The sequence below is a fragment of the Amblyomma maculatum genome, chromosome 1 (assembly GCF_055883805.1).
Source record: "Amblyomma maculatum isolate TAMU_Amacu chromosome 1, ASM5588380v1, whole genome shotgun sequence".
Taxonomy (NCBI): domain Eukaryota; kingdom Metazoa; phylum Arthropoda; class Arachnida; order Ixodida; family Ixodidae; genus Amblyomma; species Amblyomma maculatum.
In genome coordinates, this window is record NC_139344.1 from 490,556,656 (window position 1) to 490,570,094 (window position 13,439).

Genomic DNA, 13,439 nt, shown 5'->3' on the forward strand with positions numbered 1-13,439 from the left:
CTGATCTCAAGAGCTCCCTGGCTAATCTAGACGCGGTCGAGTGGGAACGTTATAATGACAGCTTCCACGTTTCCATTCCCGATTTCCTTCCGTCCGTTGCAAGTTTGGAATCGGCGATAGACAACATTGTGGTCGCGCAGAAACGCCGCATAGAGGGGACGACCATACGAGACACTCATCCTGACTTGTGGAGCAAGGCACAAGTAGACATGAAGGCAAAGTTCGGCGCAACTATTATTAAGCTGAAACAGTATGTGATGAATAACATGACCGGCCAGATTCTGAAACGACACGCAGTTGTCGATGTAATTGCGATGTACAAGACAGATATAGAGGAATTGAAAGCTGCGTTTGTGTCGCATTGCGTTGACATAGCCAAGAAATTACGGCAAGATGACCTGAAAGCCATGGAGTCTCAAAGAGCCACGCTCGACCATTATCGCGTGTTGGTACAGCAAGAATGCGAGAAATGGGAAGCAGAAATGGCTAACGTTGCTTCGTGGTTCGCGTTAGCGTGGACGTGTGCGGTGGACCAAGATTTTGACGCTGTTCTTGTACGCGAGTGCACGCGCGTGGACCAAATACTGACGGATGCCTACGGTGCGATGCAAACAATGGAACGTTTGGCATACGAGCGTCTCAATGCGAACATTGAACAGCTAAAGGCGAACATATACAATATCACGGACGACCACATCACGAAGAACTTGGACCGTTTCAGAACGCAATATTCCGCAATGTTGGACGATCTATCCAAACGCTTTGCTGAACTCGGTCAACAGCTGGGTCGAGAAGCCACGCTATCCATTGCTGTCGGCAAGATTAACATCGAGGAAGTGCAAAGCATTATCGACAAGGCCAGGATACGCGTGGAGCAACCTGCTGCCCCGCAGGAAGCAGCTGCCCATGTCCAGGAGGCAGGAAAAGAAAGCGTGGAAGACGCGGCCGCCAGACTGCTCCAGAAGCGTAGGGACATCGAGGAAAGCATGCAGATGTGCACCGAACAGATGAAGAATGCGGAGGCAAAGATTACAGAAGCCAACGAAACCATAAATGGGTTGCGGGCGCAACTGGACGAGAGCCACAACAGAGTCGGTAGTCTGAGCAACCAGGTCGCAGAGCTACAGTCCAAGCTAGCGACACTACAGCAAACGTCGCAATCCCACGAGGCCAACTACACACAGTGCACGGAAAAGTTGAAGAAGCTCACTGCAGAGTTCGAAAAGGCCAAAGCGACGTTTCTGAACACCTGCGGTTCGATAGAACATCTCATCTCGTATGCATCGTCACTAACCGACATGAAGGACCAGCTGCAGGCAGCCGAAAGGGTCAAAGAGCTCGTGGAATCGGAAATCACGAGCCTGAAGCAAATCATTTCCAAGTGCGAGGCAAAGGGTAAGCAAACAAGGGCCGACATCAAGAAAGCCCGGGCGATCGCCGCGCAGAAAGAAGAGTGCCAGGCCAAGCTTTCCGACTTGCAACATCGGCTAAAGGAAAAGTTGCGCTCGCAACAGCACTTGAACAAGGAGTACGAGATCACCAAGACAGCGTACGACGAACTGATAGCCAGGCACGACGTGACGGCCGGCAAATACGCGACTCTCGGCAAAAGCTTACAAACAGTAAGTGCGCAATACAAGAATCTCGAGCACGCGATGAATGCCGTGCAGAGAGCGTTCGCGACTTCGAAGCAGGAGCTGAGTGAAAGCATACCGCAATTTCACGCCACGACATCCGAAGTGGGCAGTGCGCTTAGTAAAATCGAAGCGATCGCGAGAGAGAAACAGAGCATCGAAGAAGCGCTCGGGCGCTGTACGCTCGATTTGGAAAACGTACGCGCCGAGACCGAAGCAAAGATCTTGGATTGGACAAAGAGAGTGGCCGACGCCGAGCTGCGCGCCAACGTCGAAGAAACACACAGTGCCCAATTGAACAAAGAGTTGATGGCATTGAAGCATTCGACCAAGATGAAGGTCGACACCATGAGAGAGGAGTTCATCAAATCCAAATGCTCTAAGCGCGCCGTGGAAGAGCTTGAGCGAATCAAGCGCCAATTGGAAACGAGTCAAGGTCGCGATCTCTTTTCGCAAGATGTATACGTGGAGCTGGAGAAATGTCGGCGCGCGACGGTCAATGCCGAATTCTGCAAAGAGAAATTGCTGCGCGAAATCGAAGAGTTGACGCGAAAGGTAGACACACTCAAAGCCGCGGGTCCCAAGTACGAACAAGAGATCGAGCAGCTTAAACAGAAACTGCAAGAGGCCATGGCGACTCCCGGTACCACTCGTTCCAAGCAAGAGATCGAGAGACTGCGTGCACGGATCCAACAATTGCAGTCTGTCACGTCTCCGGACGCGGTATCAAAGCTTAACGAGCTCAATAGGAAATTGCACGAAGCCAACTTTGCGCTTGGCATTACAGCCGAGCAGAACTTGGCGAAACACATCCAGCTATTACGCAAGACGAACGAGGACGCGGAACAGCAAGTCAAAGATCTGCTGACGAAGGTTGAAAAGGCGACGCAAAAGACAGATGACGATAACAAGAGGATCCAAGAGCTGCAACAACAGATCGAGAAACGCCAGGCAGAAATAGATTCGGTGGCCAAACTTCGGGAAACGCTCGAAACTACTTCCCGGGAACGCGACGCGTACATCAGTCAAGTCGAAGAGCTCAAAGCTCACGCCGAGAAACTTTCGGACACCATTGCCAACAACGACGAGGGTCTGACGAGTGTGCTCGTGCAGAACCTGCAGGCCAGCGTGCAGTTGTACACAGACCAATTGCAACGGCTTCAAGTAGAACACGCCTCTTGCGGGAAGCAAATTGAGGAACTTTCGGGCGAAGCCCAACAACTGAGATCGCAATACGAGGAACAAGTCGCCTCGCTGAACGCAAAGGCCGAGACCATCGCGCAGTTGGAAACTGCGATGGTCCATTTGGACAAGAGTGAGGATCTAGCCACCGAGCACGTGGTTACTCAACTACGCAAATTACAAGACCAACGCGAGATCGCCGGAGTAAAGGAGGCCAAGTTGCGCACCGAACTGCAAACCACGCAGAGAGATTTGAGGAAATCGCAGAACCGCGTAAAGGATCTGTCTTTGCAAATTACAGACTTCGAAAATCTCGTTGCGAAGAAGCGGGAGACGATAGACAAACTCACAATCAACGCCGAAGCCAAGCGTAAAGAGTTCGAGGCAACACGCGACCACTTGGTCGCCGAAAGAAATGCACTACTGCAAGCGCATCGGGAGTTGACGCTCAAAGTCGAGGAACTGGTTAACATCGGAGATGCCAAGAAGGCGCAACAGATAGAAGCGGCGGCGACTGCCGTGAAAACGGAACTCGAGCGCGTCGACTCGGAAGTGGCCGATTACGAGCAGCAGATCAACGTCGGCCTAGACGAGTTGAAACGGCGTCTCGAGGAACACGCAAAAGTCAAGAACGAGCTGGACGCTCTCGTTACGCAACATGTTACCGCCTCCCAATTATTGGAAGAGTCTACGAAGAAAGCGTCCCAGTACGAGGTCAGGCTTAAAGAGTTGCGCGACACTGTTGCGGCCAACGAAGTGCTCATTGGGAACCTACGTCGCGAGATCGAAGTTGGCAGTAGCGACAGGGAAGGCATGCAGGAGATGAACCAGAAGCTGATAAAGTTGAAGAGCGAGCACAAACTAGCCATTGATCACATTCAGCTGACAGAACGACAACTGAAGGAACGCGAGTCGGAGTTGAAGAGTGCTAAAGCAACAGCAAATGCATATTTGGCCAAGATAGGCGCGTTGCGAAACGAGTTGCGCGAGACGCAAGAACAGTTGTCCGAAAACAAGAAACAACACGCGCAGCTTGAGGCGAATGTGATCAGCAATGCTAAATCGTGGGAAGTCGCAAAATCCATGATGAGCCAAGGCGAACGGGAAGCTCTGGATAAATACGCTGCGCACGTGAGGGAACTCAGTGAAAACCTTTCACAGGCCAAGGTGGACCTGGTGCAAACGCAGGACGAGATGACCAGAAGGAGTAATGAGTTCGAGACCGAAATGCACAAGCGCAAAGCGGAACTCGAAAACGCCAATCGTATGATCTCTCAACTGAACCGCGATTTGGAGAGCGCCAAGTCTGAAGCAGAAGCGATGCGTGGTTGGGTAAACGACACTGTTACCGCAATGTACAAAGATTTGCGGGACGTGTTGCGTCCGGATGTACTTCACGTCGAACAACTCAGCGGCAGTCTGGAATCGCTATTTCAATCTGTGGCTCGCGCCCAGAACAAGCTGTTGCAGGAATATACGCGACACGAACGTGTCGAGAGCGAGTTACAGGCGAAGATTTCTGCGACCGAAAAGCAACGCGTCGACATTGAAACGCAACTGTCTGCGAGCCAAACCACGGTGGATCGGCTTACAAAGGCTCTCCAAGAGAGTGAGTTGCAGACACGCACCGACAGACCTCGCGGAGAAGGTGAACAGTGGGACCTAGTGGACAGCTTGCGACAGCAAATCGAACATTGGAAGAGGAAATACAACGAGTTAAGCTCGAAAAACAAAGATGCACAACGTGCACGCAGGAGCGCACTACGCGCGTCTAAACACGAAGAGAATATTCACCGAGACTCGACCGCCGAACTGAACAGGGTACTCAATCACAGGAAGATGCAAATTGATACACTCGAGCAGAACTTGTTGGAGGCCAAGAATGCGCTGAACGACAAACAGAATCTAATGCGCAACGCGTTACTGGTGAAAATCGACGACCTCGAAAAGGAATTGCGTGGGGCTAACGAGGTCATCGCCAAGCGCGAAAACGAGTTGTTGATTGCCCAACAGCTTGCCTCAAATGCACAGCGTCAGATTGACGAACGCGTGAACGAAGCCAAGAGCGCCATGCAACAACAACTGGCGGAGGCGACGAAGAATCGCAAAGATATAGACATGTATCGGATGCAACTGACATCTTTACGCTCGGTCATGCAGGACCGCTTCAAGGAATACGAGGAATTGATTCGCAACGAAACGGGGGCTGCTGGTGGCACCGAAGGAACAGTTGAAAATCTGACCTCTCAGCTGAAGGCCGCTAAATTGGAATTGGCACGATTGCGAGACGCAAAAGCCATGGGCAGCTTTGACGAACAACAGAGCGCGACGCTGAGTGAGGAAAACGCCAGACTGCACGCCGAATTACAAGACCTGAAGGCGAAACAGAGCAAGAGTGAAACTACACTTGAGCAGGCCATCGACACTCTGCGCTCGCTCACCGAAATCGCTTTTGGGCAAAAGGCAGCCGATGATATAGTTGAAGACGCAGACATTGTACAGAACCTGGAAACGGTTTGGGCGAATGTCTCGAGATTGAAGGAATTGTCGAGCAGAATGCACGCCGACAAACGGAAAGCCGACACAGAAGCCAACAAGCTACGAGACGAGATTGCCCTAAAGAAAGAGCGGATAGAGAAACTCGAGAATGATCTCGAGAACGCCCAAGACGAGTGTCGAAAGAATCTTGCGTTGATGGACGACATTGCAGAACAATGCGAGGCCCACTATCAGAGCGAACGGCGACCAGAGGACGACGACGAGGAGGACGCCAAAGTCGAACAACTGGAACGTCGCGTAGAAGAATTGCGGGACATGCTAGCGGAAAGCGAACGCCTTGCCCAAAAACACCAGAGGAATTGGACAAATGTCAAATTAGAGCTGGACAAGGAGAGGAAGATCACCGAGGAGCTGACGGAAACATCCAAGCGTACCGCCAATGATCTCAAGCGGGAGAAAAAGAAAGTGGCCGAATACGTCGGGGAGGTCGAAAAGTTGCGCAAGGAACTCGCTGGCGCGAAGCGAGAGATAGCGGCGAACGAGGATGCGTTGGACACTAACAGACGAAACCTGGCGAGTAAGAATTTGTTCCTAGATCAGGTCAGAAGTCAACTCGACGACGCCATCGAAGAAAAGAACAAAGCAATTTTGGAGCTCGCCACAAAGGAAGGGGAACTGCGACGAGAAATGCAAGTGGAGATAGATCGGTACCGAGGAGTGAGTCTAAACCAAGAGATTATGGACCTACGAAAGGAGAAAGAGAGACTATTGGAGGTGGATGCAGCAAATCTACGCAAATATAACGCAGACTTGGCCAAGATTAAGAGGGAGTTGCGAGACGCACAGAGCGAGACGTTGAGTACCCGGGCAGGTTACGAGAAGACTATTGAAGATTTACAACAACGCGCCAAGAAACGAATGGCCAACCACGAGGCAACCATGGAGGCGCTCCAATCCAAATACGTTAACGTTAAGACGAAGCTATCTGTTCTGGAACGTGATTACGACGCATTGAAAGATCGCTGGGAGAAACAGACCGAGACAGCCTATAATTTCGAAGAACATTCTCGACTTCTTGAGAAAGAACGTTCGAAACTCGCAACTGCCCGGGAAAGCCACGAAATACAATTGTCGGAGCTCCGGGAGAAACTCGAAATGACAGAGCAAGACATGAAGCGACTGTCGATTCAACACGAAGAGTCTATCAAGCGGGAAAAGGGATTGCGTGAACAACTCTCGAATGAGCAACAGAAGATTATTGCTAAAAAGGGGAGGGTAAGGGAGCTCAAGTTGCAAATCGACAAATGCAGCCGGGAAAATGATGAAAAGTTGGATAATGCGCAACAATTGCTGAAAACATTCCAGCAACGCATCCAAGAATGCGAATCTCGAGAGAAGACACAGGCGCAGCAGTTGGATTCGTCTAAAAAGCAATTGTCCGAGTTGCAGGAAAAGGTGCTGGCCGCTGAAAACGCGGTGAGATTAGCGGACGATCACACGGCCACCCTCACCGAAGCTTTGAATAAAGCAAAGGATGTCCTTGAAACCTTGAAGAACGAGAAGAAACGAGCAGAAGACGCGGGAAACAAATTGAAAGAGGAAAACGAAACGCTGTTGCAAAAGCTCCGCGATCCTGGGGCGAAGGGCGAGTTGAGCGAAGTCGAAGCGCAATCAAAGAGGCGCATTAACGACCTCGAGAAACTCTTGGAGGAGCACAAGAGTAACGTCGCTGCGTTGACAAAGAAAGGGGCCGAGGCGAGTCGACGCTTGGGGGAAAGTTTAGACGAGGTTACGCGGCTGAAAACAGAGCTGGAAACGGCCAACGATGTTACGAGAGGCGTACAACAGGAGCTACAGAGTACAAGGCAAGAGTTGGCAACGGTCAAGGCCGCGTTTGAACAGGCGAAAGCAAACGTCGAGCAGTACAGCGCCCTAGTACAATTGCTAGAGAAGCACGGCAAAAGCACGGACAACGTCGCCGAGCTGATGGAGCAGATGGAACAATTTCTGCAATTGGAGAACGAGCTCGTGAACGCGAAGAAGCGAGCGGCGGAACTAGACAAGGCGACCGCCGACGTCGCCAGCTTGAAGGACGCGCTGGAAAAGGCACACGCAAAAGCAACGGAAGATGCCAACGCTACGCAACAGCTGAACGTTCGCATCCAAGAGCTCGAGGAACAACTCGCCCGAACCGAAAGGAACGGCAACGACAGAGTGCGCGTCCTCGAAGAACGCGTGCAGGAATTGGAAACGCTCGTCGGGAAAACGGAACGCCAAGTCGCCAGAAGTATCGGTGCAATGCGTACTGCACGCGATGAGCACCTACAGTTAACGAATCAGGACAAGGAAAATCTATTGCGCGCACTGCATGACAACACCGAGCTTCTCGTGGAGGACCTGCTGCAGCGCAAAACAGAACTCGCCGAATGCCAACGGGATTCCGAACAACATCGCAAAGAAGTCGACCACCTCAAGAAGCGTTTACACGAAAGCGATAAATTGCGTTCGCAACTAGCTGACGAGTTGGAAAAGGTAACCGAAGAAAAGGCTCGCCTGGAAGGCGAAGTTCTTAACCTCAAGACTGCGATGGCGAAATGTAATCTGGAATACCACGCGGCTCAGGCTAAGTTGCGAGAGACAGAGAGAAACTTGAGCCTGATTGCGGAGAAAATCTACGCCGTTGCACCGTTCGGGGACGAAAATGCGTCGCCAGAAGAACGCGCGCGCATACTGGTGGAGCAGTTGGAAGGCGTCATCGGCAGACTTTCGGTTAACCTGAAAGAGCGGCGTCAAGAGACTTCCGATCTTGAAACGCTATTGCGTAACACTGTCGAAGAGCTCAAAGTTTGCAAAGAACAATTGGCAGAAGCAGAGGCCGAAAAACGCCGACTGACGGAACAGCAAACCCGCGACGCTGAAACGATTACCAAACTGACCCGGGAAATCACTCAACTCAAACACGAGTTGGAAGTGGCTCGTAGCCAACAAGAAAAGGCGACAGAGAGGGCCGAAAAGGCCCAAAAGGAGTTGCAGGATCGCGAGGCTTACATCAAGACTCTGGAAGAGGAGCTTGCAAAGTTGCGCGAAGCCAAAAACGAATCGGATGGCAAAATTGCTGCGTTGAACACCACCGTAGAAGTTCAAACACGCCAAATGAAAGAACTATCACAATTTGTAAACGTACACGAGGCCACCATTGTGAATGCTTTGCGTACACAAAGTGCAAATACGATAACAGTTCTTCGCATCCTTAAAAACGTGTTGAGGCAAGAATGGATTGAGGAGACCGCGAACACGCTGCACAAACTTGCCCATGTTATTTCCGATCTCGAGCTAAAAATGAATAATGCCGATAAGGAAATTAAAGCTGCCAGTAATATTCTGCACGATATCGAAACCGATTTGTATGAGTTGAAAGCGGGTCTCGCTTCACACCGGTCGGCCATTCTAAAGACGCAACAGCCGCCAGCAGACGCCGAGGAATCAGTACTCGCTGATATGCAAGCATTTTTTCACCGGCAAACTGAACATTTAAATGAACGTTGGGAACAACTAAGAGACATGCCGACGTTTCCACCCGAAAAAGAAGAAGAAGAAGAAGTTGAAGATGATGACGATAGTGATCTGGAATTAGGAAGCTTCGACGAGGATAGAAATACGAACGCCAAAAATGTGTTGTTGCGCATACAATCACGTCTGAGGAAACTGAATGGCGATCCGGCGCTGCTGAACGCTGTTTATGAGGCGAGCAACTCTCTCCGACGGGACATATATCGCATGTATGCGTTTCGGTATTATATTCTGATCGAAAGCACAAAACTCCGCGACAAAAGGCACCAATTACAAACAGACTACAACGCCACAAAGGACAACGTGCGAGATTTGCAGACGAAGTTGGCGAACAGTCAGAAAGATGGGCTCACCGACAAGGAGCGCTTGCAGGAGCTCAATCGCAGTAACGGCACGCTAAAGGCCTGCAACTATCACCTCAAGGCACTGACTGCCCACGTCAAACCTGACCACGAGCAACCGGCACCCAAAGTGTTTACCCTCGTGCACGAAATAATTGAGAAAGGCGAGAACCCAGCCACCGATACGTTGATCGACATGTTATTAGAGGAGAGCCACAGTATGTCTCGGTATGTTGATCAGGCCAGTAATTTATCGGATACGCACATGCTTTCCACAGTAATACAACTAGGTGTTCAAACACAGGTCATCGCAGACCTCAAAGCAACGAAAATGCAACAAGAGGCAGTTACTCGGTTGCAGCTATCCGAATATGAAGTGCTCGTTAAAATGGCCAGGGACGTAACGGAACAGGCGCGCCAAGAATCGATTATCCAGACCGGCGAACTGGCGAAGACCCAGGTAGACGTCAAAGACTACATAAGCAAGGCCATGGGCGTACTGAACGCACTGGCTGGTAAGGTCGAAACGTTTCGCCTGCAAGCGGATAAAGAATCGGCAACTGCTGCAATGGCGAATGCACTTAGTGATATGGAATCCAGTTGGAGGCAACAGCAAACATTAATACAGAAGGCGTTACGTATAATTACCGATACCTCAGATATTAGCTTGGAGTCTAATGTTACTGACGTGATTAACGTGGCACACGATGCTTTAGAGAAGGCGTACACAAACCTCTTGAAACAACGCGAAACAATTATAGCTAGCGTACAGGACCACTATGCAACTGCCGCGAATCAGATTCGCGATGATTACATTCGGGCTTTGTATTCTACACGTACCCAAAGCTTGGCCACTGACTTGCTCAACACCGAGTTACAGAAGCTTATCAACGAAGGCATGGGAATAGACGACGACGCAGCATTCAAGGCCCGCCTAGATAACGCGGTGACCGCACTCGAGCAGGTCGTAAAAAATAGTAGCGCCGCCGTAGCCGACCAGATGATTCAAAGCAAACTCGCTAACATAGATCGACAGTTCGAGGAAGGAATGAAAGCCTTGAAAGAGGCACAGCAACGCGAATTAGCAGCTATACGCGATTTCGAAACTTCTGCGAATAAAATGAATCTACAGTCATTTACTGCGACCGAAAAATTAGTTCTGGAGAAGTACGCGCAACAACTCATAACCATGCATAAGATGGCGTTGACGTACAGCGAAATGAAGCTAGCGAGACTACTCGAGACCTGGAAGCCAGAATCCAAGGAGCAGCTCATCTCGAAAGACATCAAAGCAGACGAGTTTCTTCGCAAAGTGCATAATCTGGGCGCGAAGCTGAACGCGGCAAAAGACATCGTGGAGCTGCAACTCGCATTGTATGCGCGCATTCTGCGAACTGTCATGATTCTGCCCGTCGAAGAATGGTCTCGCGAACTGGACGAACTTGCCACAATCATGGAAAACGACGACAATCCCATGCTCGATAGGATATGCCAACTTGCCCATTTTGCGATGAAAACGCGCGAAAACGAGTACTCACACGAGCAATCGGCCGAGAGTAAAGTGGCTACGCTGGAAGGGAAAATGAAAGAATGTTATAAGGAGATGGCGAATACTCGACACCTTTACACCAAGCTCAACGCGGAGCTCGAAGATGCCCGCGAAACGATAAGGGCGCTAGAGGGACAGAAAGCGAACCTCCAGCAACTTGAAGCAGAAGCCACGAAGAAAGTGAAAGCCTACTGCTCAACACAACCTTCCCTAGCATTGCAGGCGTCCTTCGACTTCGATGAAGAGGAGAACCTGTCGGAGAATACCAAGACGTACATTGCCCATTTGCAAAAAACGATCACGTACTATGAAGACTTAGTGTCAGGCGGCTACGCGGATGAAAACATCGAGCAAGTACTGACAACCATACAGAATCTGGAAGCAGAATTACATCGAGCAAAGTTGGACCGTGATGCGTTCCAAAGACGATATCAAGATGCACAGACGCGCGAACGAGAACTAGAGGGGCAGCTAGAAGAATTAGACAGACAATTGACAACGTCTGCAAATACCGTGAAAACGTTAACACGGAGTCTAGAAATTGTGAAGACTCAAGCTCAACAATCCGATAGAGACTTGCAAGCGGCACGTGATACATTAAACACACAGAAAACCGAGTTGCGGGGCCTCCGTGCTCAGTTGCAGAAACTCTCATCGCATCAGGCGAGACAAGGCGATGAGTCGCAAGACACTGCTATTGGCGATGAAAGTACACGTACGCTAACCGATTTACAATTCAGGTTGCACAGCCTTGAAACACAGGCACGCACACAGGCGAAAGACACTAATGCTGTATTGAATATGTTGTTCGTCCATAACAAGCGCCTCGCAGGGACTCTGGATAAAGTTATATTACAAGAGCAGTACGAGCACAAACTGGCGGGAACTGGTATTCGGTCGTCGTCCGAGGAGGAGGAGTCGTCCTCACCGTCGTCCTCTGAACGCGGCGGCAGGAAAATCGCAAAGGCGCGTCGCCGTCGGTCGTCGTCGCCACAACAGTTGGTGCTCGAACGCTTTAACGAGTTGAAGAGAAAACGCGATGAATATGTGGAAGCCACTGCCTACGCCGCACTCTCCAATAAGGACACTAATGACAACACGGATACAATATTGTCTAACCTGAAAATTCAAATGCAGGAAAGTGACACCCTGTTAAAGGAATTACAAATGCGCATAGATAATATCGCCAGCGGTAGGTTGTTGGCTAAACACGATGTAGAAGAAAGCGACGAGGAAATGTCGCCAGAGTTAGAGCAATTGCTTCGCGAGCGTTCAAAGGTGGAATCTGATATTGAGACCGAAAGGGTTAAGATAATACAAGAGCGCGAACGCCAACGTGAATTCGTTGAGAACGACTTGAAGAAAGCATTGGAAGGCAATGTAAACAAGATTGAACAGGCAGTAAACAGGGGTGAGACGACTGATGAATACTATGAAAATATCCTAGCGGCACTGGAGACATTTAATACGCGAAACCGTACCATAGAAGAACACACACTGAACCTGTTGGACGCCAACGCACAGCATCTGCAAGAAGAACGCAGCAATATGTCTCGTACACTTCAAGCTGCGATTGCTAAACATTCTGTTACCAAAGGTAGCGATGTCAGCATTCCGAATCTCATCGAGCAGCGCAACGTTGCTGTTCAACGAGTGTCCGATTTGCAGAAACAGATAGATGCCCTTTCAAAAGTTGTAGAACACGAACGTAAAGTGGAAACCACACGAGAAGAGCTACTCTCTAACTATGATCCCGACATCGCACAGCAATTGCAACACGTCTCCAACACGTTGGAAACCATTGTACGTAATTCGCGTGAAATAAGACGTTCCCTTATCGATGCATACACTGCCGACATCCTAACGCTAGGGCTAGAACGCGCACGCAAAAGCTTCGAATTGGAAACCATCGGCGGCGAAGAAACGAAAGAAGCGTTTGACCGGATGTCTTTGCAGTTAACTCATCCTGCAACCGAGCACGCCGCTCACCAGCAGTATACTCAATTACGCAATTGGTACGAACAGGAAATAGATAAGATAGACAACACGTATCGCAAGAATGAAAACGAGCGCATCGCTGCGATAACAGCTAAATTCGAAAATGAAATTAAAGATTTAGAACAATCGAAACAAGAGGCTTTGAACACGGCGTTGGCATTGGGTGAGATGTCAAAGTATTTGAAGGAAAATATTGGAAAGTTGATGAAATCGAACAACAAATTGAAGAAAGAGCTAGACGCCGTGACCACGAAGGTCGACACGAATTTGCAGCACCAGCTGCGAAACGCGGTACGTGAATTAAACGACGCTAAGCAAAAGCACGCAGATCTAGAAAGACGATACAACGAGCACTGTGCACAATCGCAGCAATCTATCGCTCAAAATAACGCAATCATGCATGAGTTGAAGACGCAATTGCAGATAACTCGCACTGAATTGGCTAATGTCACGGCCCAAGAAAATGCACTGACTCGGACATTAGAGGACAGCACAGCAGAGATACGGAGGCTGCAATTGCTAAAAGAAAATCCGTACAATTACTCCCGCGAGTTGGCATACTTGCTAAAGATATCTTACATGGAACGCATGGCTCGGCGTCGTTTGCAGGACGAGATACAGTTCCTGGGCGGCGGCTTATATTCCACGCGCCTACCCCACGACCCG